The 13,441-nt window shown below is 48.3% G+C and overlaps 1 pseudogene across 1 annotated transcript; it reads left to right on the forward strand.

Annotated features, from left to right (window-relative positions):
• Positions 1-3,994: 3,994 nt before the first annotated feature.
• Positions 3,995-5,059, forward strand: LOC128565756 (60S acidic ribosomal protein P0-like; annotated as a pseudogene). Its single transcript, XR_008374328.1, has one exon. The product of XR_008374328.1 is annotated as a 60S acidic ribosomal protein P0-like (transcript).
• Positions 5,060-13,441: the final 8,382 nt, after the last annotated feature.

Genomic DNA, 13,441 nt, shown 5'->3' on the forward strand with positions numbered 1-13,441 from the left:
CCCTGGGATAATGCAATAAGGCCCTAGGGCAGGCACAGTGGCTCATACCTGTAATCCCAGCACTCTGGGAGGCTGAGGCAGGTGGATTGCCTGAGCTCAGGAGTTCATTCAAGATCAGCCTGAGCAAAAGCAAGACCCCATCTCTACTAAGAAATAGAAAAATTAGCTGGGTGTTGTGGTGGGCGCCTGTTGCCCCACCTACTCAGGAGGCTGAGGCAAGAGGATCACTTGAACCCAGGATTTTGAGATTGCTATGACCTATGACAGCACAGCACTCTACCCAACGTGACAGACTGACTCTGTCACAAAAAAAATAAAGACGAAGGCCCTAACCAGATACCAGCCCTTGAACATCCCAAGTTTCTAGAACCATGAGCTAACTGTAAGTTATCCAGTCTGTGGTATTTTCTTGCAGCAACAGAAAACTGACTAACCAACTTTAAGATATCAGCTAAAAAGGTTAGGAACTTGCTAAATGTGGAGTGAGAGCTATTGTAAGGTACAGAATCTCTAAGAACAGCTGAACATAGTGGTTCATGTTTGCAGTACCAGCTTCTCAGGAGGCTGAGGTGGGAGGATCACTTGAGCCCAGAAGTTTGAGACCAGCCTAGGCAATATAGGAAGACCCCACCCCAGTGGCTTGGCACCTGACGCTCAGCAGCTAGGGAGCCAGCCACATATACCAGATGTGGCAGGTTCGAACCCAGCCTGAGCCTGCCAAACAACAATGATAACTACAACCAAAAAATAGCCAGGCATTGTGGCGGGCGCCTGTAGTCCCAGCCATTTGGGAGGCTGAGGCAAGAGAATTGCTTAAGCCCAAGAGTTTGAGGTTGCTGTGAGCTGTGATGCCACAGCACTCTACTGAGCGTGATGTAGTGAAACTCTGTCTCAAATAAAAAAAAAAAAGAAAGAAAAAAGACTCCATCCCAGAAAAAGAAAAGAAAAACGAAAAGAATATTCCTAGGAGCTGCAGACGTAAGGAAAATTCCTACCCCCTTTGCAGGCTCTTCTCCTTGCACTTTACCAGGTGCTCACAGGAAAGACTGAGGGCAGAACAGGAGGCCCAAGAAAGCCCCCTACAGTCCCTGTGAGGAAGCAGGAAGCCCCACTCACCAGGTCCATTTCCATTCTCTCCCCTATGAACCAAAAGCCTTAAGCAGCGGGGCAGGGCCCAGATGAAGACCCATCAACCCATCAAAGTTGAGAAAATTAAGCAGAAAACCCCTCTTAACCTTAGGGGAAGGACAGAAATAACCTCCTGGGCCCAGATCATTAGATTTCACCTGCCACTGGTGGAGGGCCAAGAGTGCTGGGACCCAGCTCCTGCTAAAACTGGAGCAGGGCAGCAAGAACATGGAAAGAGCCCTCTCTGAGGATCAAAGGCCAGCGAAGGACCTGAAGAGGAGGGTGGAGCAGACATTGGGAAAAAGCATCCGAGAAGCCAGGCCCCACACTAAACACAAGGTAATGCTAGAGAACGCCAAGAAACCTAATAAAAAGTGAGCGAAAGACGTGAATAAGACACTTCATCAGAGATATATGCATGGGAGATAAGCACCTGAAAAGATGCTAAATATTTTTTTTTTTGAGACAGAGTCTCACTTTGTCACCCTGTATAGAGTGCTGTGGCATCACAGCTCACAGCAACCTCAAACTCTTGGACTGAAGTGATTCTCTTGCCTCAGCCTCCCAAGTAGCTGGTACTACAGGCGCCCACTACAACGCCCAGCTATTTTCTTTTTGCAGTTGTCATTGGTGTTTGGCAGGCTCGGGCCGTGTTCAAACCCACCACTCTTGGCGAATGTGGCTGGCACCATAACCACTGTGCTACCATTGGGTGCTGAGCCAATGCTCAATATTATTAATCAAGCAAGGTAATGCTAGAGGACTGTGAAGAACTGAGGGCAACCATAACAACAAGAAACCCAAACCTAGCTGAGTTACTGACTAGATCCACTCAATTCTCCAGATAAAAGATCTGGAAAAGGAAACAGTGTGCCCATTTCCAGGAATAGATAGATACTCTTTAGCTTAGTCTCTACTATCCTACACAAGATGTCCAGCTTTCAACCAAAAATTATGAGCACACAAAGAAGCAAGGAAACACCACACATTATCAAGAGACAGACAATCAACAGAATCAGGCTCAGATATGACTCAGATGTCGGAGCTATTGGGGAATTTTAAATATCTATGATTAGCATATTAAAGGCTAGGGGGGGAAGTGAACATGTATGAACAGTTGGGAGATTTCATTAAAGAGATGTAAATGAATAAAGAATAAACGAAAAATGCTAGAAGTGAAAAACACAGTAAAAGAGAATGACACGCTCATCAGGACACCCGGCACACCGGGGAAAAGAATCCGTAAACCTGAACGTAGGTCAATAAGAAATTGCCTTTTTTCTCTCTGAAACTCAGACAGAAACAATAGTTGGGGGAAAACCCCACAGAAACAGAACAGAGCATCCAAGAGCTATGAAACCGTATTAAACAGTCTTAAAAACTATGCAACTGGGCTCAGCGCCTGTAGCTCAAGTGGCTAAGGCGCCAGCCACATACACCAGAGCTGGTAGGTTCACATCCAGCCTGAGCCTGCCAAACAACAATAACAACCATAACCAAAAAGTAGCTGGGCGTTGTGGGGGCCGTCTGTAGTCCCAGATATTTGGGAGGCAAAAGAATCACTTAAGCCCAGGAGTTGGAGGTTTCTGTGAGCTGTGATGCCACAGCACTCTACCCAGGGTGACAGCTTGAGGCTGTATCTCAAAAAACAAACAACAAAAAAACTATGCAACTGGGGCCAGGCACAGTGACTCACGCCCATAATCCTAACACTTTGGAGGCCAAAACAGGAGGATCACTTGAGTTTAGGAGTTCAAGACCAGCCTGAGCAAGAGTGAGACCCCATTTCTACTAAAAACAGAAAAATTAGCCAGGCACAATAGTGTGTGCCTATAGTCCCAGCTACTTAGGAGGCTGAGACAGGAGGATCACTTCAGCCCAGGAGTTTGAGTTAGCAGTGAGATATGATGCCATGGCACTCTAGCACTCTACCCAGGGAGACAGAGCAAGACTCTGTCACCAAAAAAAAAAAAAAAAGTGTAATTGGAATCCCAGAAGAAGAAAATAGAAGAAATATTTGAAATAAAAAATGCTGTGAATTTTTCAAAATCAATGAAAGACCCAAACAACAGATCCAACAAATTCATGAATGTAAATGTAAAACCTAAAACTATAAAATTTCTAGAAGAAAAAAATCATAGAAAATTTTCGTGGCCTTGAGCTTCTTTGATAGAATACCAAATGCACAGAAGAAAAATTGATAAACTGAATTTATGAAAATGAAGAACTTCTAGCAGGGCATGATGGCTCAGGCCTGTGATCCCAGCATTTTGAGAGGCCTGTGTGGGAGGGTCACTTTAGGATAGAAGTTTGAGATCAGCCTAAGGAACACGGCAAGACTCTATCTATGGAAAATAAAAACGAGCTAGGCTATGCCTATAGCTACTCAGGAGGCTGAGCCAGGAGGATTGCTTGAGCTCAGGAGTTTGAGGCTAAAGTGAGTTCTGATGATGCCACTACACTCTAGACTGGGCAACACAGTACAATCCTGTCAAAAAAAAAAAAAAGGAAAGAAAGGAAGAGAAAATTTAAAACTTCTGCTATTCAAAAGATACCATTAAGAAATCAAAGACATGGGCGGCGCCTGTGGCTCAGTGAGTAGGGCACCGGCCCCATATGCCGAGGGTGGCGGGTTCAAACCCAGTCCCGGCCAAGCTGCAACAAAAAAATAGCCGGGCATTGTGGCGGGCGCCTGTAGTCCCAGCTACTCGGGAGGCTGAAGCAAGAGAATCACGTAAGCCCAAGAGCTGGAGGTTGCTGTGAGCTGTGTGACGCCACAGCACTCTACCGAGGGCAGTAAAGTGAGACTCTGTCTCTACAAAAAAAAAAAAGAAATCAGAGACAGTTTCTCGCTGGGCATCCTCGAGTGAGTGACATCGTCTTTAAACCCTGCGTGGCAATCCCTGACGCACCGCCGTGATGCCCAGGGAAGATAGGGCGACCTGGAAGTCCAACTACTTCCTTAAGATCATACAACTTTTGGATGATCATCCAAAATGCTTCACTGTGGGAGCAGACAACGTGGGCTCCAAGCAGATGCAGCAGATCCGTATGTCTCTTTGAGGGAAGGCTGTGATGCTGATGGGCAAGAACGCCATGATGCACAAGGCCATCCGAGGGCATCTGGAAAACAACCCAGCTCTGGAGAAACTGTTGCCTCATATCTGGGGAAATGTGGGCTTTGTGTTCACCAAGGAGGACCGCGCGGAGATCAGGGACATGCTGCTGGCCAATAAGGTGCCAGCTGCCGCCGTGCTGGTGCCATGGCCCCATGCGAAGTCACCGTGCCAGCCCAGAACACTAGTCTGGGGCCAGAGAAGACCTCCTTCTTCCAGGCTTTAGGTATCACTACTAAAATCTCCAGGGGCACCATTGAAATCTTGAGTGATGTGCAGCTGATTAAGACTGGAGACAAAGTGGGAGCCAGTGAAGCCACTGAACATGCTGAATATCTCCCCCTTCTCCTTTGGGCTGGTCATTCAGCAGGTGTTTGACAATGGTAGCATCTACAACCCTGAAGTGCTTAACATTACAGAAGAAACTGCATTCTCGCTTCCTGGAGGGTGTCCGCAGCGTTGCCGGTGTTTGTCTGCAGATTGGTTACCCAATTGTTGCATCAGTACCCCATTCTATCATCAATGGTTACAAGAGAGTCCCGGCTTTGTCTGTGGAGACTGATTATACCTTCCCACTTGCTGAAAAGGTCAAGGCCTTCTTGGCTGATCCATCTGCCCCTGTGGCTGCTGCCCCTGTGGCTGCCACCACCACTGCTGCTCCTGCTGCCACTGCAGCCCCAGCCAAGGTTGAAGCCAAAGAAGAGTCAGAAGAGTCGGACAAGGATATGGGATTTGGTCTCTTTGAGTAATCACCAAAAAGAGCAAACTCAGCCAGCTTTATTTTCAGAACAGGCAAATAAAGGCTTCTGTTAAGTTTCTGGGAAAAAAAAAAAAAAAAGAAAGAAAAAGAAATCAAAGACAGGCTTGGCACCTGTGGCTCAAGTAGCTAAGGCGCCAGCCACATACACCTAAGCTGGCAGGTTCAAATCCAGCCCGGGCCTGCCAAACAACAATGATGGCTGCAACCAAAAAATAGCCGGGCATTGTGACGGGCGCCTGTAGTCCCAGCTACTTGGGAGGTGGAGGCAGGAGAATTGCTTGAGCCCAGGAATTGGAGGTTGCTGTGAGCTGTGATGCCACAGCACTCTACCCAGGGTGACAGCTTGAGGCTCTGTCTCAAAAAAAAAAAAAAAAAATAGAAAGCAAAGACAAGGGCAGTGTCTGTGGCTCAAAGGAGTAGGGCGCCAGCCCCATATGCTGGAGGTGGCGGGTTCAAGCCCAGCCCCAACAAAAAAAAAACCTGCAGAAAAAAAAAAAAAAGAAAAGAAAGCAAAGACAAGGCCAGGCATGATGGCTCACACCTGTAATCCTAGCACTCTGGGAGGCCAAGGCAGGTGGATTGCTTGAGCTCATGAGTTGAGACCAGCCTGAGCAAAAGTGGGACCTTGTCTCTACTAAAAACAAAAAACTGAGTCAAGAGGATTGCCTGAGCCCAAGAGTTAGAGATTGCCATAAGCCATGATGCCATGGCCCTCTACCAAGGGTGACAGCTTAAGACTTTGTCTCAAAATAAAAGAAAAAAAGAAAATAAAGACAGGTGGGCAGATTGCTTGAGGTCAGGAGTTCAAGATTAGCCTGAATAAGAGTAGAAAAAAAAATTAGCCAAGTATGGCTGTGGATGCCGATAGTCCCAGCAATTTAGAAGGCTAAAGCAGGAAAATTACTTGAGCCATGGACTTGGAGGTTGCAGAGAGCTAGGCTGAAGCCGTGGTGCTCTAAACCGAGCGACAGAGCAAAACTGTCAAAAAAATAAACAAATAAATAATCTATGTGCTTGTATTACTTTGGAGAGAAAACCAAAGTAATTAAAATGCAATAAAGAAAAGGGGGGCAGTTGAGCTGATTGGTCTCAGGAATCTTTTCCAGATCTGCCAATCTGTGGTTCTACATTTGCCATAAAAAATGGGACAGTGAGGGCGGCGCCTGTGGCTCAAGGAGTAGGATGCCGGTCCCATATGCCGGAGGTGGTGGGTTAAAACCCAGCCCTGGCCAAAAACCACACAAAAAAAAAAAAAAAAAAAAATGGGACAGTGAGAGCTGTCATAGCTGGCACGTTGAGTTTCCAGCTCTCAGCGGCTCATTACAGCACATTGCAAACTTCAAGGTCTGAGAACCCCGTTCACAAGTTCTGCCAATTCAGACAGACATGGTGGCTCGCTCACATCTAATCCTAACACTAATCCTAGCACTCTGGGAGGCTGAAGCAGGTGGATTGCTTGAGCTCAGAAGTTTGAGACCAGCCTGAGCAAGAGCAAGACCCATCTCTATTAAAAATAGAAAATAGAAAAACTTTGGGCGGTGTCTGTGGCTCAGTGAGCAGGGCGCTGGCCCCATATACCCAGGGTGGCGGGTTGGAACCCGGCCCCGCCAAACTGCAACAAAAAATAGCCGGGCGTTGTGGCGGGCGCCTGTAGCTACTCGGGAGGCTGAGGCAAGAGAATCGCCTAAGCCCAAGAGCTGGAGGTTGCTGTGAGCTGTGACGCTATAGCACTCTACCGAGGGTGATAAAGTGAGACTCTGTCTCTAAAAAGAAAATAGAAAAACTAAATGGGCATTGTAGGGGGCACCTGTAGTCTCAGCTACTTTGGAGGTAGGAACAAGAGGATCACTCAAGCCCAGGAGTTTGAGATTTCTGTGAGCTATGAGGAGACCATAGCATTCTACCCAGAGTGACAGAGCAAGATTCTGTTTCAAAAAGAAAACCAAATCCTGCCAACTGTACTACTTCTTAAGACTCTCTTTAAGATTTTAATTCCAGGCTCGGCGCCTGTGGCTCAAAGGAGTAGGGCGCCAGCCCCATATGCCGGAGGTGGCGGGTTCAAACCTAGCCCTGGCCAAAAACTGCAAAAAGAAAAAGATTTTAATGCCAGGCTCGGCGCCTGTAGCAAAGTAGTTACGGCACCAACCACGTGCACCAAGGCTGGTGGTTCAAACCCAGCCTGGGCCAGCTAAAAACAATGACAACTGCAACAAAAAATAGCCAGGTCTTCTGGTGGGCGCCTGTAGTCCCAGCTACTCGGGAGTCTGAGACAAGAGAATTGCTTGAGCCCCAGAGTTTGAGGTGCTGTGAGCTGTGACGCTACAGCACTCTACCGAGGGCGACATAGTGAGACTCTGTCTCAAAAAAATAAATAAATAAATAGCATTAAAAAAAGATTTAAATTTCATGGATATATTTCAGAAGGGTTATGGGTTGTATTGTGTCCCCCCACCCAAGAGATAAACTGCAATCCTAATCCCCATTTACCTGTGAATGTGGCCTTATTTGGAAACAAGATCTTTCACATGTATTCAGGGTCTTTAGGATGGGCCCTAACTGAAGTTGACTGATGTCTTCATAAGAAGGGGAAAGGAGGGCGGCGCCTGTGGCTCAAGGAGTAGGGCACCGGTCCCATATGCCGGAGGTGGCGGGTTCAAACCCAGCCCCGGCCAAAAAACACAAAAAAAAAGAAGGGGAAAGGCTGGGTGCAGTGGCTCACACCTATAATCCCAGTACTTCAGGAGGCCGAGGTGGGAGAATGGCTTGAAGTCAGGAGTTCAAGACCAGCTTTGACAATGGAAACAAAAGAAAGATTAGCTCATGTGGTGGCGTACGCCTGTAGTCCCAGCTACTACTCAGGAAGTTGAGGCAGGAGGATTTCTTGAGCCCAAAAATTCAAGGTTACAGTAAACTATGATTGTGCCACTGCACTCTAGCCTAGGCGGCAGACTGAGACCTCATCTCTTTAAAAACAAGAGCTGGCCACAGTGGCTTCCCGCCTGTACATCCCAGCACTGTGGAAGACTGAGGCAGGAGGATTGCTTGAACTCAGGAGTTTAAGACTTGTCTGAGTGAGAGTGAGACCCCAAACTTGACAAAAAAATAAAAAACCCAGCTAGGCACTACAGTAAATGCCTGTAATCCCAGCGACTTCGGAGGCTGAGTCAGCATGATGCCCACAGCCCAGAGTCTGAGGTTACAGTGAGCTACAATGAAGTCAGTCTGCTTAGGGTGAGGCTGTCCCAACAACAACAACAAAAAGAATAAATAAATAAATACAAACAACAAGGAGAGAGACACGCAGGGACAAGTGGCCATGTGACAATGTGACAATGGACCAAAGACTGGAAAGCAGCTACAAGCCAAGGAGCACCCAGGACTGACAGCCACCACCAGCAGCTAAGAGGCAAGGAGATGTCCTGCCTAGTCTCAGAGGAACATGGCCTGCCTTCACCTTGACTTCAGACTTCTAGGCTCTAGCACTGTGAAAGCATAACTTCAGTGTGCGTGCTCCATTATGGTAGCCCTCGCATACTCACAAAGAAGCTATCTGGAAAACCAGCGTTCCTTGCCATAAATCTAAGGTACCAGTAGAAAGGCTGCATTGTTGTAATGATGTTTTCAATGTCGGGGCCCCACTGAGCTCCTCTCCTGGCCACGGGAGGTGCTGCTGTCCCGCTCGATGGAAGTGGAGGCAGCATTCTATCTTCCAAGCTGCCTGTTCTCCAGACACCTGAGGAACTGGGCCCCACTGTCTCCAAGCCACAGATCCGAGTTGCAATAGCCACAATCCCACAGGGTAATCTGATCACCTGTAGAAGCTTTGAAAATGGTGTTTCTGCCTCAGGCAGGCCCCTGTGGGGTTGGGAAGTGCTCTCCAGGCAGAAGCAGTGGGATCAAGGCTGAGGGGAGCCCTTGTCTTCTACCGTTCCTGGTGACTCATGCAAAGCTCATGCACCCTGAGCCTTAACTGGGAGTGACTATGGTTCCCCAGACCATTCTCAGGAGACCTCCCCCCCTAACAGATGGAGGGGTTGACCTGTAGTACACAAGCACAGCAGGGGGCCCACAGATGCCCTGGTGGGACTGGCCTCACACAGGGCCAGGCGAAGGCTCTCCTAGAGGACGCCTCCTCCCGCCTTGTCACCACCCCTCCCTCTCTCACCCCAAGATCTCAGGCTCGGAGCCTCTGACTCTGTCAAAGTTCATCAATCAGGAAGGCAGGTTCATGGGGTGCTCTGGAGCTAAGAATGTTCTAGAAGGGGGTCTACGTCAGTAGAAAAATTAAGCACAAGGTCAAGAGAGTCTGGGCTCTTTTTTTTTTTTTATTAGTGTTTCAGGTACAAAGAATTAGGTTCTGGGCTTTCTTGAACTTGAAGTGTGGGTGCATTTGTGACTTGTGGGCATGTGTGTGTACCCATGTGCATATGACTGAGTGCATACTGAGAGGAGTTCTCTAAATCCAAGTAGGCCCACCCAGATGGCTTTCCATGCCTCAATTTTTTCCCCAGCAAATGCACTTAAGTTCCATCCCACCTCTTCTCTTTCCCGAAACACTCTTGGTCACCGTAATCCAGCTTCTGGACCTCCCATTGGAAGGTCTTTTCAGCATGGTTCTCACCAGCTCATGACAAACTTCCAGGTAGAGTAAAGGATTAAATGGAAAGCACAATAAGAAGTGAAACAATTAGAATTTCTGCCTCATTATCATGGTAATCTTATCAGTTGGATAATGAGGTATTAATGGAGATTTAATGTGCATCTCATAACAGAATCCCTTGGAGAAAACACACAGGGAAATTGCTGTAAATCCACTTAATGATGGAGAAGTCCCAAAACACCATATTCCAAAGGATGAAAAATGCAGGATGCAAATGAGAAAGAATCAAGGTCAATAACACCACAGGGACGGGCCTAACGGCAGATTTGGAGATATATGTAATAAAAATTGCATGTTGCTTTTAAACCTCACCCTCTGTTGTTTTCAAATGTGCATTCCTAGTAATGAAACACAGAAGTGCAGCCAGAATGATTTGTATGTTTTAGAAGCCACAGGAGGGGACAGAAACATGTCTGGAAACCCATCAGGCCCCCCACGGGGAGCCATGGGAAGCGGATGTTTCACTGGGAGGCCTCCAAGGGAAGGGGGGCAGAGGAAGAACCCCTATCTGAGTTCAAGGTCATTCGGGAAACACTAGCAGGAGGAGGACAAAAGCGTTTACATCTATTCCTTCATTAGGGAAACATCACCAGTGCCTGCCAGAGCCGCTGACCAGTTAACTCGGAGAGAGGAAGGAGGCACACAGATCCTAGCCCTCGTGGAGAGCACCTTCTGCACACCAGCCACTGCTGAAATGCCATGTGGATCATCTCAATTCCATGAGCAACACCGGGACGCAGACACTATTAAGATCCTCATTTTTTAGATAAGAAACAAGCTCAGAGAAATTAGGTTGCCTCAAATTGCACCTTGACCTGAATGAACTCCAGGTCTATGATATTAGGTTGAATCCTTTGAAATTTCTTTCCCTGCTTGGAGTCCACAAAAAAGGGAATTTCAAGCTAATATTTTACTTCCTGCCCAGGGACTTTTTCTAGATATGGGAACCTCTAACAGAAAAGGCAGAATGAAGGGACAGGAACTATGCCCTGAGCCAAGGATCACAGAATCCAAGGAGCTGCCAGCTCCACAGGCTCACAGGGGACAAGGGACAAGAGCCCTGTGCTCCTGCCACATCGGCAGTGGGGGCTCAGTCAGTGGGTGCCAAGCAAATAGAAAGGAAGATCCAAAAACTCATCCCGTAAATTAAAAGCACTTCACGAACCAGACCATAAGCAACTGTTGACTGTTTTGGGTCTTAGAATTTGTTGATGATAATATTATAAATTGCCCTTGAGTCTCTCAGATTTTTCCAAGGATTGAGGATAAAGTTTGCTCTATTTCTTTTCTTTTTTTTTTTTTGAGACAGAGTCTCCCTTTGTCACCCTTAGTAGAATACTGTGGCGTCACAGCTCACAGCAACCTCAAACTCTTGGGCTCAAGCAATTCTCTTGCCTCAGTCTCCTGAGTAGCTGGGACTACAGGCGCCTGCCGCAACACCTGGCTTTTTTAGAGGCAAGGTTTTGCTCTTGCTCAGGCTGGTCTCGAACCTGTGAGCTGAGGCAATCCACCCGCCTTGGCCTCCTAGGATTACAGGATTGAGCCACCTCACCCGGCCTATTTCTTTAGTTTATTTTAGGAAAGTTGGATAAAAAGAGTTTCAGAGGGTGCCAATAGCAGGGTGACCAACTGTCCTGGTTTGCCCATCCAGGTTTTAGTCCTGAATAATCCCACCTCCAGGGAAACCCCTCAATCACTGGCAAACTGAGGTGGTCAGTCACCTATCTGGAGAGGGCATGCCTGGACTCCCAGGATCCAGCACCGGGCAAGCAGTCCTATGGGCCAGGTTCTGTGCTGAGCACCCCCAGGGAGCAGCAGCTTTTCTTTGTCATGTGCTGTCTGGGGGACCCTGAAGCCTCCATCTTAGTGGCAGCTGGTGCATGTTCAAAGGCAGAAGAGGAAAACAAAACAGGAAGCGTCCCTACTGAACATGCAGACCTGTCTTGTTCCTCTCAGGAATCCTATCGGCCAGGGGATCATGAGCCCACTTTACAGATGAGAAAACTGAAACGTGGGCTGGTGAGAGGACTTGCCCAGAGACCTGAGCAGCCAGTGGATGGTGGAAGGGTGAACAATGATAACAAGACCCCAGAGGACAGCTATGGGCCCCAGGGAAGGGGTCAGTCTGAACCAGGGAAAAGATGGAACTTGGCAACGTTTCTGGAGTCTCGCAGCTGTGTTCCGTTTAATCACAGACTGCAAATTGAATGAAGTTAAGACAGTGTTGCCTCTTTGAATTTCCCCCAGGCCCTGTTTAATGAATAAATAGGCATGATTTGTAATTAGCTTATCCATTGTGCGGATGCTTCTAGAGCACCTGAAGTGAGTTAAACATGCCCCCTGCAATCTTGTCGACAATATTAATTCACTCAGCAAACCTTCCTTCCCAGTCCACTGTGCATGTGACCGAATGATCACATATTGCTCTGCCGTGGACATATTGAGAAAAATTGGGATTTTTTCGGTCTGGAAAGATGAAGACGCAGTGCCCTCATCAGTCCTGCCTCCAGGGGTGGGGCTTGGATATGGCAAGTTTGGTTTGTTTTCATCAGCAAATGCTGGATAACCCGCAGAACAATCTCCCATTTTCTCCTGAACCAGCCTTTAACAATCCCACGGCCATTGGCAGCAAAGGCTCTTGGTCATTAGCGCCACCTCACGGAGGGGTCTGCAGCTGGGCAGGGGTCTTCAGCGGTCTGAGCTGCCTTCTTTTTGTGCAAGCGGTCCTGCCTGTGCAGCGGCTGCCTGACACCCGCGGCCGCTGTTTGAGTCCACAACTCCTGCCAAGCTACTGGGCAGCCTGTATCATTTATCCTGTAATTGGGGCAGCTCGTCAGGTTTGCCCAGCCTCTGTGCTAACCATGCGGCTGCTGCTGAAATTCCAAATCTCAGTATTTCCCTGCTTAGGGCTGGTGGGAGGGCCCCTGGGCACAGGTAGCCTTCCTGATTGCCTCCACGTTTTCCAACACAGTGTTTCCATTCATCTTCATCATAGGCGCAATCTGCGCACAGAGTGGGGCGGCCTCCGTGTTGGGGCCTCTTCACCCTGTCACCTGGAGGCTTCCTCTCATCTGTTCCTCTGCCTTCACAGCACATTTGTATTCCACCTGCCCTGCTGCTTTCCCTAGGGCCTGCGAGGGGGCCTTGGCAGCCAGGTCCTCTCCCTCTGAGGAGAATGCTGCTGCCAGCCTGCGACAATAAAGGAGGAGGCACAGGTCACTGACCCCTTCTCCCTCTGAATGGGGCAATTCAGGAAGTAGAGACCATCAGTCTGTCCTTGCTGTGGCCTTGACACCAGGAAGAAGACCTGGGCCTAGGAAAGTGATCTTCCATACTCCTGAGACCCAAAATCAGTCTGGTCTGCTGATGCCTGCTGGGTGCCACTAGGGTCTGCTCGGGAGACTGATGTGCACAAGGGGATCTGCCACCAGAACTGGGATGATGAGGGCACTGTCCTCTACAGTTTGCAATGCTCCTTCAGCTCCCCAGCTCCAGCAATCCCCTACAAATCCTATGACTTGGCTTTGGAAAAGGGCAGACAGTATCCCTTAGTTGTTAAAAAGGCAGATTTGGGCATTCTCTAGACCTGTATTCAGAGCTATGTCACACCGGATTTGGGCATTTATTGGAATTTATTTTCTGTGTGGCTTCGAATAAGCCACTTCACATTTCTGAGCCTCAGCTTCCTCGTGTGAATGGGACTCATGTGACACCCTCCCCGCAGGTGAGGGCTCAGCCTGGAGCCCAGCGTGTGAAAACAGTCCAGGAACCTGCAGC

The sequence above is a fragment of the Nycticebus coucang genome, chromosome 2 (assembly GCF_027406575.1).
Source record: "Nycticebus coucang isolate mNycCou1 chromosome 2, mNycCou1.pri, whole genome shotgun sequence".
NCBI lineage: Eukaryota > Metazoa > Chordata > Mammalia > Primates > Lorisidae > Nycticebus > Nycticebus coucang.